Consider the following 20,299-nt stretch of genomic DNA (forward strand, 5'->3'; position numbering starts at 1 on the left):
GTGCAACTGGGGGAGGAAAGGAAACGGGGGGGGGGCACGAGAAATCCTCTCCCGAATCTTCCACGAGGGCCTGCGGGGAAGCCGGGGCCTCGAGTGAGAGGAGAGGCCGAGCGGGGTGTGGCGCAGGCCAGCCACAGCCCCTACCCCCCGCCCCGGCCTCACACGCAAGGCGCCTGGTTTGCCCCTAGCCCCGCCTGTGTCTGTCGCTGGGGTGGTGCCTGCTAAGAGACGGGGCTTGGGCCGGATAATGGCAGCTGCTCTGCAGGCTTGTCTCCGAAGGAGCGACACGGGTAGGGTGGGGGGAATAAGCCCCTGTAGGGGGCACATGGGGGGGGGCGAGGGCTGTATCCCCACCTCCCCCCGAAGGGCCGACGCTGGGGGGAGGCAGTACCCCCCGCCCCCCGAGTTTCCCCCGTAGGGCAGACGCGGGGGAGGGGAGGGAGGTCGATATTCCCTCTCCCCCTGTAGGGCACACGCTGGGGGGTGAGGGGGAGAGAGAAAAAACCCCGCTCCCCCCAGTTCCCCTCGTAGGGTAAACCCTGAAGGAGGGGCAGCGATACTTTAGCTCCCCCCCCTTAGGGCAGACATGGGCAGGGAAGGTGCATGTTACATCCTCAAACTGTCTCCTAAAGGAGGGAATGGGGTTGGGGTGGGGATTACATCCCCTGCTCCCCCTAACAGGAGACAGGCCCCTTGCTCCCCAAGCCCCCTGCTGGCCAGATACTCATTAGCCCCAGGTGGCTCCTTCCCCATCTTCACTTTTCTTCCCCACCTGCTGGATGGATTTCTTCCTCCCACAGTGTCTGCTCTAGCTCTTTTGGGGTAGTAGGGCCTGGGGGGATTGGCTCTGGTTTCCCATATGTGAGTGGAGAAGCTCACCCAGCCACCCACAGGCTCGTATCTTTGTGGGGCTCCCTCCCTCCCTCTTCAGAAATGATTTACTCAGTCTCCTCACCTGAGAAGTGTTGCTCGAAACTTGACAGCCCTGGTTCTAAGGAAATTTGAAATAATTTTTAAAAAAAACTTCATTTCCAAATTATCTTCAGCCTCCAACAGCATTGACTTAAGTGGTGACTCTACTTCTGTCTCAAAGATTTGCCAGAGGACTCTCCAGGTTTCCTTCCCTTTTTTATTTTAAATTTAAGAGGTGAAAGTGTGCAAGGAGAAGCAAATCTTTATGTAGAGTACGGAAAGCAGAAATATAGTGGGGTATTTCATTATGTTTTCCTGGCTCTCTCTCTTAGTTTGAGACACAGGTCAGTATGTCGAATAGTGACATTAGGGACTTGGGAAACTTTGTGTGACATTTCTGAGCTCACAGTTTTTGTCTCTGAAAATCACTCAGAATCTATCATTAAATGTGTTTGGTCTTGTTCAAATGCAAAGTAGTGAACAGCACTTAAAAGACACTAGTAGTAAAGAACCAGGCTTGAGAAACCTAGAAACATATTGAAAAATCAAATATTGAATACAGTGCTGGGTATTGTATAATTCAGTGATAGTTTGACATTTTAACATCTCAGAATAGTCTCTTCCTCTCACACTTTACTGATTGGATTACTTGAAAAATATAATAAAATAGTTTTTAAAATACCCTACTGGAGAGGACAAGAGGAAGGTAGAAAACTTCTCCCACCTTTGTGAAGCCTGTTTTTATTGAACTTTATGGTGTTCCTTTGAAAGGAAATTCCTTGAGGGGAATCTCTTACGCAACTAGGGTTGGGGGCCAGAAAAAGCAATTTGTGGTTCAGGTTGCAATCTCTTGAGGTTTTTCTTGTCCCTCATCATTCAGCACAAAGGACCAGGTCTCTCTTCACACATTTTAAACACAATTTTGTTACCAGCCATTCTGAGCATGTTACAGAAAGTCTTTAGGGAAGTAAAGCATTTGCTGACTGCTGTTTTATATAAGAAGTGAAAGTATACTCAGAATAATTCCCTGCATGGATTCACATTTAATCCCAAAATTTCTATAGCTAGATAAATTATTGTTGTTTTGACTGGATTTTTTTGATGGAGGTCTCAATAACTCACAGGGTTGTTTATGTTATGAGAGCATTTAATTTTTTTGGTCATAAATTTTAATCTGTGTTCAGAGTGACTGAAAGAGTTATCTGATGGCTGCTTTGTTGATGTATTGGTAGTCAATCTGTGGACAAAATTCACTGTCAAATATATGTACATCACTTCATATAAAATTTTATGAAATTAAATTCATTGATATTAATTAAGCTATAACCGTTGACACTAGCAGTGAATATTACCCATGAAATTTCAGATTTGTCAAAAATTACTCCACAGATGTGTTTCATTTTTAGAGTTTAAGTTCCTGAACCAGTCTAGATAGATGATTGTTCTTCAGCAAGGATTGTGTTTATATTCAGGTATATTGGGGCTAATTCCTTTCCCTCCATGTACTCAGTAAATGAATAGTAGTTTGTGTAGAGTAGAGTTTCAGTTCAGTAATTTCTCCTGGTTGTAATTTTTTTTCTTCTGGTACGTAATGTGAGATTTCTTTTAGTCATTCTCCTTGCAATGAAGGTTTAGGAGCGTTCCAATACTAATTAACATTTTTTATTCCACAAACTGACTTTATAAGAATTATGGTTTCTGTGTCCCCTTTTGTCTGGGCTCCTCTGTTGTAGTAAGCCAAGAGTGCAATCTGAAGTTATTTCTTTTACAAGCATTTCAAAGAGATGGATTTTTCAAGAGTCTCAGAAGGTAGTCAGAATTGAACACTCTATGATACTTGGAGCGTGGTGCCCTTGGCACTTTGGCAACGCTACGTGTCATCTTTTATGTAGTCCATACATCTTAGTTTGTCAGGGTTGCTTGTGCTAACAATTGCGAACAAAGACGTTAACGGCAAGATTGTTTTTGTCAGGTTCTGGAAGACTTTTGTTAATTTGGATCTACACTTGATTCCTAAATGAGTTACTTATTGTTCTGTAGTTAGATCTGTCAGTTTGTCTTATAAACTTTGCAGGCCATATTTTCCAAAGTCATGAGTTTGTGAAACAATATGCCATTTTGGAGGGAATTTTCTAGTGAGATAAGTCTTGGGGAAGTAAGTCTTTCTGCAAGATGCTTGTAATCCAATGAAATTTATTTTTTAAAATATTAAATCAATTTTTAAAAAGCTGGTGAAAAATGCACTTTTACAGTCTGTGTTGGTTGCAAAATACGAGTGTAAATTATATTTTATTTTAAATCCAATTTTAAATTGTTTTAAAGTGTTACAAATTAAAAGGTCCAGCCCTGGAAACACTTACTACTGGTATAATATATGTAACTGGGAGTAGTCTAATGTTAGTGAGACGTCTCACAGCATATAGTAAGCACTATGACCCCTACTCTGCACAGGTGGGCCTTACATCTATACTGAGTCCTTTGGATTTCAGGGGTCTGCTAAGTGCATCTCATGGCAGAATCAGGGGTTATATCTGCTGATGTTTGTGAGATTGCGCTTTAAACTAGGTATAAATCTTCTATTGGAAGCAGTGGCTTTCATTGATTTCAGTATGACCAATACTGCATCCTAAATTATTTGTTAGCTATTACTTTGAATGTACAACTAGAATGGTTTTTTTCATGCAGAGCTATTGACAAGTTATTTTTAATATGAAGCCAAGCAAACTCTTGACTATATTACGGATTCTTAGCAATGTCCTAGTTACAAAAGAAGTGAATAAACTCCTGGTTATTTAATCAAGATGTTTAAATGGATATCTAAAACTATCCTAACATGTAGTTACTGTGTGTCATTGCAAGACTGCCTCCTTCCTCCCCCCTCGTTAGTAAATACTTTCATTAAATTGCAAACAATTAGAGTTTGAATTAATTTAAAATAATAAAGTTGTGCAGTGCTGAAACTTGATTCTATTTTAGTAACATCTGATTTTTGTTTTTCTCCTTTGAGAGCAGCATTCTTTAGGCTGCCCACAAGAGCACAGCAGGAATAGTGGAGAGATGCTGTGACACACCCATGAACCCAAATCAAAGGTCTAATTTTAGGCCTAGCAACCTTGGTAACATCCCTTTAGAGTCCAATCTTGCAGTTATTCTATGAAGGTAAATCCAGTGAAGTTGCTGAGAGTTTGTATACAGAATGATTGCAAGATCTAGCAAAGGAGACAAGTTGATTATTTTTTCAGTTTCTCCTTCCTTTACCATTTTTCAGAATTGCAGTTCTTGTATCTTTTTTGTAGATACCTATATCTTTATCTACAGTAGTATAGTGGAATTTTAAAAGAAACCCAAACTCTTGGACGCAGTTGCAGGAGAATAATACAAATGATTCCAAAATACAAAGAATTAATTATTTTATACAAGCAACAGAATATTTTAAAATTTTTATTTTGAAAAATTCTTACAATTAATTTTGGTATTACATATATAAAAATCTACAGTGGTAAAATCCATTTCATTGGCATTTAAGCGAAAGCCAAGCATAGTACAAAATTAATATCATACATGTCTATAGGAGAACTTTTTCAGAGGCAGAGAATTAGAATCAGTCTTAGGTCCCCCGTTTACCCCCCCCCCCTTAATGGGATACTGTCAACTTGAAATTTAGTCAGTTACAAACAAAAAATAATATTTTTTTTGTTTAGATATTATATCTGCCTCTTATCCCACCTGCCAGTTTTATATAGCATTTTCCTATTCTAATTTTTTTTCTCTTCCCTGTTGGTCTATGAAAGACCTGCACAAACAGGGAATCATACTAACGTATATGTTGGTTTTTTTTTTTAACCTTAAAATTAGCTAATTTACCATAGTACATTTTTAGTTACAAATTCTGGAGTCTACTGGTAGGTGTAGTATTCAAAAGTGGCATGCTGAAAATTAGATTTTGTACTTTGGTCTCCGGGATTTACAGTGTGACACTCTTATCTGTTCTTTTTAAGAGAGGTTGATGGGAGCAGGGTGGAACAATTAATGGTAGGCTGTACTTAGTTCACAAATCTTAGCAAAATAACTCTTATCTTCCAGCAATAAGTTTTACTGGATCTTGTTGTTGGAGTAGCAATAAAGTGAAACAAAATGGAGTTGAGAGACTGACTAAAAACTTAAAAGTAACATGCCATAATAGTAAGCTGAAAGAGAAGTAAATGAAATTAAAAAGATGAAAAGTATAGCTTTAACTCTATTTTGAAGAATCTGAATTTTTGGACAAGATAGTTTTATTATTTCCTGGCTAGTTGTCTAATCCTTCTAATTTTCTATGAACAATCCTCATGCTTATTTTGTAGCAGAATGTTTATTTTTGGACATACATATTGTTATATTGTAGTTATTTGTGTACTGTTATAGAAGGTGTATTGTCAGAAACCCAAGGAGTAGCCAAGTCTGCACAGAAGCTTAAGTCGAATTTTGTTATCTTATTGTTCCTTTCTTTGTTAATAAAGGAAAACCACAGGAAGAGGGTGAGTTTGACTCCGCAGCGTGAGAGAGATTTTAGGGAACAGCAGATGTTCACACTTATTAATACTACAGAAGAACATTTTAACCCTGAATGGTTAGTTTTCAAGTTCTGCTAAGTTCTGCTCTCTTAAGTGATATTTGTGATAACTGTAATTCTCCTATGATTCACATTACGGGATCAATCCTGCAATATATCGAGGTGCTCATCCGAAAGGAGTTGAGCTACTATTGGAGAACTGAACCCTCTTTCTTTTTTTATTGTGGACGGTGAGTGAAATTCTAGCTTTAATAAAGTCAGTGCCAAAATTTCCTTTGACTTCAGTAGGGCCAGGATTTAATCTAACGTGTTTTTGTTTAATTGTCTTTTCAGTAATCAATACAAAAGATTCATGTCCCAATAACTAATTGCAAATCACAGAGAGTTTGCATTTACAACAAAGAGGACATATTCACAACCAAAGGAACTGTGTACCATAAAATATAATCACAGGGCACTGTATTATAATAATAGTTTTCATATCTGAAAACAACTAATGGATGGTACAAGTGTAATTACAGAGCCCCTGATGGCGACACCATCAGAGGACCCAACCACATCAGCCACACCATCAAGGGCTCATTCACCTGCACATCCACTAATGTTATATATGCCATCATGTGCCAGCAATGCCCCTCTGCCATGTACATTGGCCAAACCGGACAGTCCCTCCGCAAAAGAATAAATGGACACAAATCGGACATCAGGAATGGTAACATACATAAGCCAGTAAGTGAACACTTCAATCTCCCTGGTCATTCTATTACAGATTTAAAAGTCACAATCATTGAACAAAAAAACTTCAGAAACAGACTTCAAAGAGAAACAGCAGAACTAAAATTCATTTGCAAATTTAACACCATTAATCTGGGCTTGAATAGGGATTGGGAGTGGCTGGCTCATTACAGAAGCAGCTTTTCCTCTCCTGGAATTGACACCTCCTCATCTATTATTGGGAGTGGACTACATCCACCCTGATTGAATTGACCCTGTCAACACTGGTTCTCCACTTGCGAAGTAACTCCCTGCTCTCCATGTGTCAGTATGTAATGCCTGCATCTGTAACTTTCACTCTATGCATCTGAAGAAGTGAGGTTTTTACCCACGAAAGCTTATGTCTAAATAAATCTGTTAGTCTTTAAGGTGCCACCAGACTCCTTGTTGTTTTTGTAGATACAGACTAACACGGCTACCCCCTGATACCAGAGCCCCTGATGCTTCAGAGACTTATACATGTAATCAGTGAGCCTAGTCATACTCTTAAAGTTAAACATGTATAAATGTTTGCAGGATTGGGGCCATACTCAATACAAAAATCTGTATTTTTATAACTAAAGTAATATTTTAAAAGCTTTATATACAACTAAAGTACTATATGAAAATGACAGTAGTTTTTGTCATTTTTTTCTGTGTATTTTTTTTTTTTTTTTTACTTTTATGAAGATGACATTTGTCTTCATCTTTAACTACTTTCCAATAGAATGTATGTGTTTCCTGGAAGTCTACCTTTAATAGTACAAATTGTCACCATGATTCTGAAAAGACTTAAGAACATGCTTTGCTTTAAGCTTGAGAGTCCAGTTGAACTCAAGGGGACAACTTACATGATTAAAGTGTATCATGTACATAAGTTTCTGCAGGGTCTGCCTATATTTTTACATTTTCAGTCAATTGTATGTTTTCTCTGGCTCCTTACTTTATATTTCTTTATTAATATCTGTCTTTCTAAATGTTTTATAACCTGTACACATTATACATACATAGTTACATTATTTGTAAATATAGAAAATTAGTAAAGTAAAACTTAATTGGAAATTAGTTAAGACTGAAAATGTGTATCAATGGAGGCTGCCTAACAGTTGGAATTTTTAAAATTTCCATAGACTGTCTTCCTCCAAAAACCGAAACACTGAAATGCGGCCATTTCATTCATGCCTTCTATTCCTATTTCACTTACTGTCATGCCATAAAAGTTACACATACCAATCCTTAACCACACCTTTTGTCTCCTTATAATTTGTATAAATTCATGTAAAGTTAAGACCATATTACTATGAATATAAAATCCCGTTTCCTTTTTAAGGGATTCTATATCCAGTATGCTATAACTAACATACAATTTTCTGTTACTTATTTTTTTTTAAATAAGCAATATAAGTGTTAGTAAATAATGTTGGGAAACTACAGTTGCTTTAGGGAGGAAATGTGACTAGTTCATCACTTGCTCTGCCTTTGTTCATGGCAATTGACCAGAAGTAGCAAACTCACCCCCTGTGCAATCTCAGTTTCATTGGCTGGAAAGTAATGGAGGCGGAAACAAGGCTCCAGCCCTCTCTACCCACCTGCTCTGAGGGAAGAAGAAGGAGAGTACACCTCTACCCCGATATAATACTGTCCTCGGGAGCCAAAAAATCTTACCGCGTTATATCGAACTTGCTTTGATCCGCTGGAGTGCGCAGCCCGGTCCCCCCGGAGCACTGCTTTACCGCGTTATATCCGAATTCATGTTATATCGGGTCGCGTTATATTGTGGTAGAGGCACCTGCCCTTCCGCCAGCACTCAGACCCAAAATCTAGGGAGCTCTAATGCAGTAGTTCAGGTGGGGAACTTCTTACTCAGCCTCATTTGGACCAGGCACAGTCTAGTCAATAAATGTAAAATACAATATAGTCAACAGATTCTGTAATCACAAAGATAGTGCTTTGCTTTTTATTCATAAAAATATCTTACAGCTTGAACAACGTGTCACACCAGCAGAAACCTGACTTATCATAATGTATCCTGGGACTAAACTACTGTTGAAATCTTTAGCATTAATTAAATAGTATAATATTTCTTTTGTATTCATCTAATAATATATAATTTCAGATCACAAGAGGGAATTTCTAGACATTCATGCTTTTAACACTTTTTTTAGGTAGAAAAATGGAAATCATAGTACTTTCTTGGTTTTAGGTAGACTCTTTATAAACACTTTCAGCCTTAAGTGTTTCTTAACTGTGGGCAAGATTCTAAAAGCCTTATGCATTTTGAGTAGCAACTTACTATAGGAGTGGTCCTGTTGATTTCAAAGTCCCTGGATTACTGATATGCCTTTTATTATGATGGCTGCCCCTATTGACAGATCAAAGATTATTACCTTTTAAGGCTACTAGCTAAAAATAAATTTGAAACATATGTATTGCAAGAAATGTTACTGATAAACTTTAAGAATTTAAAAAATGGAAATGAACAGCTAAGTCAAAGTAAAACTAATACTCAAATATCTTCACAGTTGATACTGTATGAATAACATCCAGTACGGATATAGGATATTACACATTCCAACAATAACCTGAATTCTGGCGCTTTTATCCCCACTACTTCAAAACTTCAAAATAGATAGACGCTTGCATCCAACCATCCTACAAAATACATGCTGAATATGGGCTACAAGTGGTTCACCTACCACTTGTGTGTGGATCTTAGTGCAGAATTGTGCCTTATTTTCCATAAAGAGTTCAGAAACAACACCATTCCTTCCACCTTGCGATTTTATTCTGAGACAAAGTGCACTTTACCTCATTCACAGTCCCTTGAGATCTCACTATATCTGCTCTCTTCATCTTTATTTCTTGGTTAGTGAGTGTCATAAAACCCAGGTTAGTACTGTCCCTTTAAATTGATCTGAATGCTGTCTAGGCTTTAGGTCACTCCTAGGAGCTAAATGCCTGAAGCAGCTTTCGGGAAGCTAGATGTTTCATCATGAATTATTGTCTGTGCCAGCAGACATTTGAAGATAACATGGCTCAGTGAAAAATCAATCCTTGAATAGCATCATTTCTGAATAAGAGAGAAATATAAAGTATTTATTCCACCCACAAAAGCTTTCTAAATATTTCTCTTCCCACCCAAACAAAACAAGGAGGGTGGGGGGAAGAAGAGAGGTACCTTTGCCGTGAGAGGACTTTGTCTCATTGATCAGGGTGATGGGTTTCTTGAAAACTGGTGCAAGTATAAAAACCTTGTGTTTTTTTACATTTACTTAAATACAATGAAAAAAAGTGAGGTAGGGGGAAGATTGCTGTATTTTTATGGACAATTAATTTGAACGAAAGGCAATAGTTCAAATCACTTCCAGCCATCATGCTCTATACTATTACCCACCTAGGAGGGGATCAGTTTGTTCCTGCTGGGTGGTAGGCGTCACCACCAACAATCCAATAACTGCATCTTCCAGTTGTAGAGCTCTCACATCTTTTTATTCTTAGAATGCCCCAAAGTTAATGAGTTTAAAGAAAATACTTTTAGGAAGAGGCTTTACCTTTCCCCTCAGTTCCACAGGTCACATTCCTGTCAGCCCCCTTTCCACTTCTCTGACTACTACGGGGATTCTTTATAGTGTTTCCTGATTGGGGTCAAGCTCTTAGCTCCTACCTGAGTCCAGGCATGAGATCTAGTATTGCTGTTCACACCTTCCCACTTGGGGAAGCAGGATGAATTAGCGGGAAATGAACTCCACATATACTGAAAGCAATAGGTCTTCCACCCCATATTAGTTTTCTTTATCTGAGTTGTTTATAATAAAGAGGCAAGATGGGTGAGCTAATATCTCTTATTGGACCAACTTCTGTTGGTGAGAGAGACAAGCTTGGTCCAATAAAATATATTACTTCACCCACCTTGTCTCTCTAATAGCCTGGGACAAACACGACTACAATAACGTTGTTTATAATAGAGCAGTCTTGCAAAACCCCATTCGCCAGCTCTCTGGGGACAAGTGGCATCAACTTCTGCAGACTCTAAAGGTAGTGCTATAGTATAGACCAGTGGTTCTCAACCTATTTACCATTGTGGGCTGCATATTCAGCTCTCTGTGTGTGTTATGTGGCCTGCATGCACACAATATATATACACCTCTAACCCTATATAGCGCTGTACTTGGGAGCCAAAAATCTTACCGCGTTATAGGTGAAACCACGTTATATCGAAGTTGCTTTGATCCGCTGGAGTGTGCAGCCCGGTCCCCCTGGAGCACTACTTTACCGTGTTATATCCGAATTTGTGTTATATCGGGGTAGAGGTGTACTACCTGTATGGTCCTGAGGATGTCACATGGGCCACAGCTGTGTGCTGGTTGGGCTGCAAGCGGTCCGTGGGCCACAGGTTGAGAACCACTGGTGTAGACACTACAGTGACGGAAGAGTGTTTCCCATTGCTGTAGTAAATCCATCACTCCAAGAGGTAGCAGCTAGGTTGACAGAAGAATTCTTGTGTTGACCTAGGTGAATGTAGGGCAGGGGGTGAGTTCTACTTAATGACGTCACACAGGGTATGAAAATTTTCACAACTCTGAGCAATGTAGCTAGGTCAGCTTAAGTTTTAGGTGTAGGCCAGGCGTAAGCTACTTTTTTTTTTTGTTTTTTTTAAGGCTTCTAGCCTTTATGGTTGTAAAGAAAACCTTGAAAAATGTGAACCAAGTGTAATCAGCTGCAGTTAGCAGCTGGTGGGAGAGCAGTTGTTGTTGCACTGTGGAGCACTATGTATTTACCCTGCCCAGTTCAAAAGCAGAGGGAGTGAATGCAGTGGCTCCTGAGCCCAGGGGGTGGAGTGAACTCTAGTGATTCTTCCTGAATCCTCTTCCATTAGGAATTGCCATAATGAATTACACCAGCATGCCAGGTAGTCCTGTATTCTCTCAGACAGTGGCCAATAGCAGGAAACTCAGTGGAAGATACCAAAAAAATCCCCACAAAAAAACAAAACTTTGCAGTAGGCAGGTATGGAATAAAATTTTCCCTCTAGGGAAAATTTCATTCTGATCCCTAATAGTTGGCTTCTGTCCTGAAGCATGAGGATTTCTCTCCTTTCCAAAGCTTGTGTATTTTTTTTTAATCCTTTTTTGGGCCAAGCTGCTTCCCTTCTCATCCCTGAATACCTGAATACCGTTCCAGAACACCCCTGCTCCACTGCCTTGCAGCCACCTATTGCAGGCCCAGTATCTTCCAGCCCAGTTCCACAGTCCTCTCCCCAGGTCCAGAAAGAACAAAAGACACCTGGCTTTCATTCAGTGTGTGACTGAGTTGGGAGGATTTGAGTAGTGAGTTAATGGTGGAGTATAGTGGTTGTCTGGTGTATGTGAATCAAACTTTGGAAGTGTGTGTGACAGGAAGAAGGGAAGATTCTGGTATGAAGTGTACCTGTGTAAGACAGTACAGGTGCATGTGTCAAAGAAGAGTGCGTATGAAAGAGAAAGAGGGCCAGATTCTGATGTAAATTGGTGCAGCTCTGTTGGCTTCAATATAGCAACATCAGTTTACACTAGCAGACAATTTGGTATGTCATGGGTACCTGCAGGGGTGTGAAACAGGGGCGTGGGGGAAGAGAGAGAGTGAGTGTGTGTGTGTGTGAGAGAGAGAGAATGATTATATGAAGGTAAAGGAGTTAAAAGATCATATATTTTAAATAGTATTCATCAGTGTTAATGTTCACACATGAGCTTAAAACTGAATGTTAATCTCTTCTGCTTTATGAAGTTCCCTAGGGACCAATATCTACCACCCTTACTCACATTGACTAGTACCTCACTATGTTGTTTTCTTCATTGTGATTATTCAGTGTGTGAGGTGCAGAATCTAGTCCTGTGTTTGGGCAAAGAAAATTAACTCGTTAGTCCCCCTACCCTAGAACAATGCTGCAGTATTGTGTTGCAAACTGTTGTAAGGGGAATGTTTAAATCAAATATACCTCTTTTCAGTGAAATATAAAATAAAATATTATGAAAACTATTTCTTTTAATATCTTAGGTTTTGTAAAATCTTAGGCTTGCAGAAGCTTTCAGCCTTTTTAATTCAAGTTGTAATGATCCAGCAATTAGGTTGTTTAAAGTTACTGCAGCTAGGTAAGACACCTATAGGACATTGTTGGGTAGTTTAGTTATAAAATCTGGCTTACTAGCTTCTAAATGTCTGTTTTTGTAAGTATTAACTCTTTTTATTAAGTAAAGAAAACAAAACTATATCAATTACAGTGAAATAAGAAAAACACAAGCTAAGTACAATATAAAGCTATAGTCATACAATATTTTAAATTTGTTCTCTGCTTTCCGTTGTACAAAAATGCAGAGAAGAAAGCAAATAGGAAAGAAAAACAGGCTATATCAAACAAATAGCTTGATTTTTAATAGGGCTGTCGATTAATCGCAGTTAAATCACTCAATTAACTGAAAATTAATCATGATTAAAAAAATTAATCGTGATTAATCGCACTGTTAAACAATAGAATACCAATTGAAATATATTAAATATTTTTTGTTTTCTACATTTCCAAATATATTGATTTCAGTTACAACATAGAATACAAAGTGTACAGTGCTCACGTTATATTATTTTTGCTTACAAATATTGGCACTTAAAAATGATAAAAGATATAGTATTTTTCAATTCACCCCTAATACAAGTACTGCAGTGCAATCTTTTGATCATGAAAGTGCAACTTACAAATGTAGGTTATTTTTGTTAGATAACTGCACTCAAAAACAAAACAATGTAAAACTTTAGAGCCTATAAGTCCACTCAGTCTTACTTCTCTTTCAGCCAGTCACTATGAGAAACAAGTTTGTTTACATTTATGGGAGATAATGCTGCCCGCTTCTTAATTATAATGTCACCTGAAAGTGAGACCAAGTAATTAAGGAAATCATCTGCAAACACTTGGAAGGTGGTAAGGTGATAGGGAATAGCCAGCATGGGTTTGTAAAGAACAAATCATGTCAAACGAATCTGATAGCTTTCTTTGATAGGATGACGAGTCTTGTGGATAAGGGAGAAGCGGTGGATGTGGTATACCTAGACTTTAGTAAGGCATTTGATACGGTCTCGCACGATATTCTTATCGATATACTAGGCAAATATAACTTAGATGGGGCTACTATAAGGTGGGTATATAACTGGCTGGATAACCGTACTCAGAGGGTAGTTATGGTTCCCAATCCTGCTGGAAAGGTATAACGAGTGGGGTTCCGCAGGGGTCTGTTTTGGGACCAGCTCTGTTCAATATCCTCATCAACGACTTAGATATTGGCATAGAAAGTACGCTTATTAAGTTTGCAGATGATACCAAACTGGGAGGGATTGCAACTGCTTTGGAGGATAGGGTCAAAATTCAAAATGTTCTGGACAAATTGGAGAAATGTTCTGAGTTAAACAGGATGAAGTTTAATAAAGACAAATGCAAAGTACTTCACTTAGGAAGGAACAATCAGTTTCATACATACAGAATGGGAAGAGACTGTCTAGGAAGGAGCATGGCAGAAAGGGATCTAGGGGTTATAGTGGATCACAAGCTAAATATGAGTCAACAGTGTGATGCTGTTGCAAAAAAAGCAAACATGATTCTGGGATGTATTAACAGGTGTGTTGTGAGCAAGACACGAGAAGTCATTCTTCCGCTCTACTCTGCGCTGGTTAGGCCTCAACTGGAGTATTGTGTCCAGTTCTGGGCACCGCATTTCAAGAAAGATGTGGAGAAATTGGAGAGGGTCCAGAGAAGAGCAACAAGAATGATTAAGGGTCTAGAGAACATGACCTATGAAGGAAGGCTGAAAGAATTGGGTGTTGTTTAGTTTGGAAAAGAGAAGACTGAGAGGGGACATGATAGCAGTCTTCAGGTATCTAAAAGGGCGTCATAAGGAGGTGGGAGAAAACTTGTTCATCTTAGCCTCTAAGAATAGAACAAGAAGTAATGGGCTTAAACTGCAGCAAGGGAGGTTTAGGTTGGACATTAGGAAAAAGTTCCTAACTGTCAGGGTGGTTAAACACTGGAATAAATTGCCCTGGGAGGTTGTGGAATCTCCATCTCTGGAGATATTTAAGAGTAGGTTAGATAAATGTCTATCCGGAATGGTCTAGACAGTATTTGGTCCTGCCATGAGGGCAGGGGACTGGACTCGATGACCTCTCGAGGTCCCTTCCAGTCATAGAATCTATGAATTTGCATGGCACGGTTGTAGCTGGTGTTGCAAGATATTTACGTGCCAGATGCGCTAACGATTCCTATGCCTCTTCATGCTTCGGTCATCATTCCAGAGGACATGCTTCCATGCTGATGGTGCTCGTTAAAAAAATAATGCGTTAATTAAATTTGTGAAGAATTGTATGTCTCCTGCTCTGTTTTACCTCCATTCTGCCATATATTTCATGTTATAGCAGTCTCGGGTGGTGACCCAGCACGTGTTCGTTTTAAGAACACTTTCACTGCAAATTTGACAAAATGCAAAGAAGATACCAATGTGAAATATCTAAAGATAGCTACATCCCTCAACCCAAGGTTTAAGAATCTGAAGTACCTTCCAAAATCTGAGAGGGATGAGGTGTGGAGCATGCTTTCAGAAGTCTTAGAAGAGCAACGCTGATGCGGAAACCACAGAACCCCAACCACCAAAATAGAAAATCAACCTTCTGCTGGTGGCATCTGACTCAGATGATGAAAATGAACATGCATCAGTCTGTACTACTTTGGATCGTTATCGAGCAGAATCTGTCATCAGCATGGACGCATGTCCTCTGGAATGGTAGTTCAAGCATTGAGGGACATATGAATCTTTAGCGCATCTGGCATGTGAATACCTTGCAACACCGGCTACAACAGTGCCATGCAAACGCCTGTTCTCACTTTCAGGTGACATTGTAAACAAGCAGCAGGCAGCATTACCTTCAAATGTAAACAAACTTGTTTGTCTGAGCGATTGGCTGAACAAGAAGTAGGACTGATTGGACTTGTAGTCTCTAAAGTTTTACATTGTTTTATTTTTTAATGTAGGGCTTCTTTTGTACATAATTCTACATTTTTAAGGTCAACTTTCATGATAAAGAGATCGCACTACAGTACCTGTATTAGGTGAATTGAAAAATATCTTTTTTTACAGTGCAAATATTTGTAATAAAAAATAAATATAAAGTGAGCGTTGTACACTTCGTATTCTGTGTTGTAACTGAAATCAATGTATTTGAAAATGTAGAAAAACATCCAAAAATGTTTAAGTAAATGATATTCTACTGTTGTTTAACAGCGCGATTCTGGATTTTTTTCTTCAACAGCAAACATATAATATTTTAACAAAACAAACATATGAATTTTTGAATTTAGTTAAACATTCAAGTTTTTTAAAATCAGGTTTGTTTTTGTTAAAATTGTTTTTAACTAAAATAGTTAAATGAAATATTTTAAAAAAACAAAGCAAAAATTAAATCGACTTTGTCAGCCAGGTCAACATGAGAAACTTAAAATATTGGCTTCTCCAGCTAACTCAGTTGTCTTCACTTCACTTTCCTGTTTGTTCATAATCTGGAAAAGAAAAACAAGCTTTCCTGCTTTTTCAGGTCCCAAACGATTTCTCAATTTGGAATGAATTAGTCCAAAGGAAGAAAATATTCTTTCTACGCTGGCAGAAGAAGCTACTGCTGTTAAAAGTGAGATTATCACTGCAACAGACTTTGAATCCAAGTGCTTAAGTGACTTCTACTAGTTCACTGGTGTGACTTTCTTTAAAGCATCATCAGCAAACATATATTTCTTGAATGGTTCTTATTCCCAAACTGAGTCTCTTTTACAGCCTGCTGCTGTTATAGGTTTTCCCTTCTAGTGAGATAATGGTATGGTAGATTTCAAATCAATGAAGGCTACACTCAGAAAGACCTCAAGACTTCTGGAATATGCTGCTCAAACAGTTTCACTTTTGTTTCTACTGTCTGTCCCTCCCTTCTCACATTTTTCTCCAGACTTCTTCTCCTTGTCCAGATCTATTCCGCCCCCAACGATCTCCTATTCATTGAACTTTTTGAAACTTTGTACTTTTAGAGAGCGGTAAGGGATTGACTCTGTGTACTCAAATTTGCAGCGGGACAATAGGGTTGAGGTCTTATTTCTCACTTCTATATATTATTTAATTATTTATTTTAAAACATTTTTGCTGTTAACAAGCATGTTATCTCTGGAGACACAAATCCACAGTTTGAGAACTGCAAAACTAAGCATCTCTGATGGTACCTTCTAGACTGAGCACTGAGTCCCATTGGGTAGATAGAAAGATTAACCTAAATAAACTATAGGGAAGCCCCTGGAACCCCATAAAATTAGGTCCCTAATCCATGAACTATTGGAACTCATTTACAAAACTTTTCTTAAACATTACATGAATATATTGTCTCATACTATAGAATTAGAATTTATAATCCCTATTCCATGATGAGATATTGTTGAGCTATAATGTATCTTAATTAAAAGTATCTTTAGATAGGATTTTTCCTCAAAAAGCATTTTATCAAAAAAATTTGATTTTTTTGATTTTTTTTTTTTTTTTAATCATTGATTTTTATCCACCCTGGCAGAAACGGGGAGACACAGTAACATGGGTAGGACTTTGCATTGTGGCTGTTCACAGCAGGACTAGGCTAACCCAGTACCAACCACCTAGGTTGATTGCAGTGTAGACATAGCTTTTACTAGAGATTTAATTTAAGATTTGGATCAATTGTTCCCATTAATTCACATACACACCCTATATACAAAACCGCTTCAGTATGTTGCTTGTGCCTGCAATCAGGGCACCTATCTTATAGGGGGCTGGTCTTATAGGAGACTGAATTAGCTTACTTCAAATGAGCTTGTCTCAATTGTTTCTATCCCTGTTATGTATGCAGTGACAACAACTGAGTCTGCTAGTCCTCCAGAGCCTTCCCATAATCCCCCCATTTCTCTGTTACTACAAACAGAGAAAATGGAATCAAAACAAAAGAAACTGTTGGCTTAATATATCAGATTTACACTACTCAGAAGCTAATCTAGATAAGTCATTTTCAGCATAGCGCAGAGAGAGAAAAGGAAAAGTGAATGTTTGCATCCCTGGAAAGCAATATCCTCCCTCAGATCACTTAGATTTGCCTATCAGCATCACACAGCTTTCTAAAGAGATGTTTTCCCCTCTCTGTTATCAGCCTCCATCCTGATTCATCCTCCCCATCCTTTCCAAACGAGTTTTCTACAGTTACCTACACGGACAATAGGTTTGGGGACTCTGCATTCTTTTAAGAGGACACACAGCTCCTTTAATGATGATTAACAGCCATCTTGCAAAGGCCTAGTATTATTTCTTCTCTTGATTGCATAATAACCTTTATAAACAGGAGGTATGCCAGTTTAAGTTATTGGGGGTTTCACTTGTTTCAGGTACAGTGTAGAAGCACTTTAAAGAGAGCAGAAGGAGGGAATTCTTCATTTCCACAGAAGCATTATATTCTAACTACCTATATGGACCCCAGATTAAAACAATTCTCTGTTTTTATCTGACTGAGGGAGAGAGATTTGATTTTTCAGTTGAAGTATCTCTTTGCATGGCCTTGTTTGGTTTTTATATTTTAAAAGGTCTGAAAATATTTTTTTAATGAAAGATTTATTGGGTATTTAGAGCCAACTTTACATTCAGTGTTGTCTAGGTCACATTCACACAAAATAGTTTGCTTATATATCTGTGGTCACATAGCCTTGTCCATCTCACTTGAAATATTTTGCTAAATTCATCATATTATCCAATGAGTATTACATCAACAGCTCTGCTGCTTCATTGTATTAATCGACTGCAAATCCAGTATGTAGTTTTGTTTTGACTTTCATTTATGATATGTGATATCAGGAAGATCTGTCAAGACAGTTTTTGCATGCTTCTACTAGAAAACAGGGACTTGAACTGGGGATTGCAACTCCAGAAGATAAGGGATGAGGAAGAAAACAATTGCTAAACACAGAGGTTCATGCCTGCTAACTAGCAAGTGGCTAGAGAAATTAAGAAATAGGTGGTAGTAAAAGTAAATTTTAGTATGACTGATATATTTGGACATTTTGCCTAGTGGGAAAAATCTTTCTTTAAATAAGCTTGGGAGATTTTGGTTGTTGAATGACATCAAGAGTGAGAGTTTGTGTATTTTCAGCTGAAAGTATGTTTTACTGATTAAGGCGTGGCTTGAACAATGGAGACTTTCACATTTGGAAGAGTAACAAGTATCAGTTGTCCAATGTGACACCCTTGTGGTTGTGATGTCCAGAATATTACCAAACAAATGCATTAAATTATGTACAAGATTACAAAGAATGCGAAATACATTCACATTTCTGTTGCTAAACTTAGGAAACAAAAGTGCTCTTCACTGTTTGAAATTACAGCCTTGTCATTTTGACCATTTCTTCTAAATTCCACTGAATTAATGAAATTATCTGGACTGCCAAACATCCCTACAGAACTGCCTATTGGCTATTGTTAAAGGAACCCCCAATTTTCTGGAAGAATGTCAAGCTTTACGGTAGCTTTTTCACCTGAATTTAAATGCTGACCTTCACTTCCTGTGTTTCAGACTACCACCTAAGTGTGATGGGATATATCACTAAAATGGCAGCTGCTGCTGAGACCTCAGCACCCTTCACAGTCGTGTTAGATAGTGAAACAGTGATAGATACTTCTAAACTCTGTTTTATAGTATATATTTATTTAGTTATGTAAAGCATTTTGACTAATCACAGCTGTTTTAAAGATCCCCTGACACTTTCTGCAAGAATAGGGATGTTAGCCCTGGTGTCCTGGCCAAGTTCCAATTTGTATAATTACATTCTGCCTATCTAAGTTCTCTCTGCAATTTCAACTGGATATTATTACTGTTATTTATTTACACAGCAATGCATATGTACATGGCAGTTTATAAAACAATAGTGCATGCTAAACAAAAACCAAAATCCCAATCCTGAATAATTTACAGTCTGTGTTTATGAATGGATTCAGTAGAAAGAATGCAAAGTGGCACATATTTGAATAGTCTTCAGAACAGGTGGGTTTTCAGAGCTTTTGAAGTAAAAGAAGGAGGGCGCATAACATACATGGGGACCTTTTCGAAGTGTAAAAGGAACAGGCATGAAATAAGGCATAGAGGTAAAAAGAGACAGAAGCAGTCAGGAGAGAAACTTATATAGAGCTGGAGGAGCTGAAGGCAGAAATATAGGTATAAGTGCAGTGGTGTAGTTACCGAGTACTTTGAAAATGTGTAGAAGAAGCTTCACAAAATTCTTCACTTACTGACCTAAATTGTTGTGTAGTGTGCACTGTAAAGCAGATGATACGTTGTATCGCGGATGGTGGCTATATTTCATTGGTGGGTGAAATGATTCCTGTATTATATTTAAAACTATTTGATTCTTTTCCTTACAAATATTATTTCTATGAAACTAAGATTTTAAAATGTGTATGCTGGTTTTTTGCACAGGGTGCACATTAATTTAATGACAGTGGGTTGATCCATAGCTTTATGCATGAGCTGGATATGATTTTACACATGCATCAACAAGAAAAAAAGTCAAATTATATGGGTGTTGCAGGCATGTGAATGGGATTTAGGCTATCTCAGATCTGCACATGGCAATCAATTTCTGGCACAGAACGCCCCGTTCTATATGCAAAGACTGATTGCATGATCTGCTATTCAGTTTGTTTTATAGAGACTTTTGTTTAAATAGTAGCAGGAACAACTTGCTATATGTGTTCCTTCAGCAACAACTGGGTGGGGAAAAAAATCCTGACACATGCAGAGAGAAGGGAAGGGGGCTGAACTGAGGAAATTATGGTTATTTCTGGCATCTGAACTAGAAAAACTAGGAGCAATTAAAGCTGCGAGTTAACTCTCACAACACTAATTAATACTAATAAATTATTTGTAAGTCTGTAAGAAAGTTGTGATTTTTTTTTTTTTTTTGGTTCAAAAGTTGCAACCATAGTTTTGTTGAAGTTGTGGTTTTGGTGTGGCCAGTTCAACTTCCAT

The 20,299-nt window shown here is 38.2% G+C and overlaps 1 protein-coding gene across 1 annotated transcript in view; it reads left to right on the forward strand.

The window, feature by feature from the left end:
* Positions 1-256: 256 nt before the first annotated feature.
* The window catches only part of ZMYND11 (zinc finger MYND-type containing 11), a 166,782-nt gene continuing 146,739 nt past the window's right edge, over positions 257-20,299 (forward strand). The window contains exon 1 of the mRNA XM_026652010.2: positions 257-290. The gene's annotated coding sequence lies outside the window, so the exon portion shown is untranslated. The remainder of the gene's footprint in view (positions 291-20,299) is intronic.

The sequence above is a fragment of the Terrapene carolina genome, unplaced genomic scaffold, assembly GCF_002925995.2.
Source record: "Terrapene carolina triunguis isolate 2854851 unplaced genomic scaffold, T_m_triunguis-2.0 Scaffold111, whole genome shotgun sequence".
NCBI lineage: Eukaryota > Metazoa > Chordata > Testudines > Emydidae > Terrapene > Terrapene triunguis.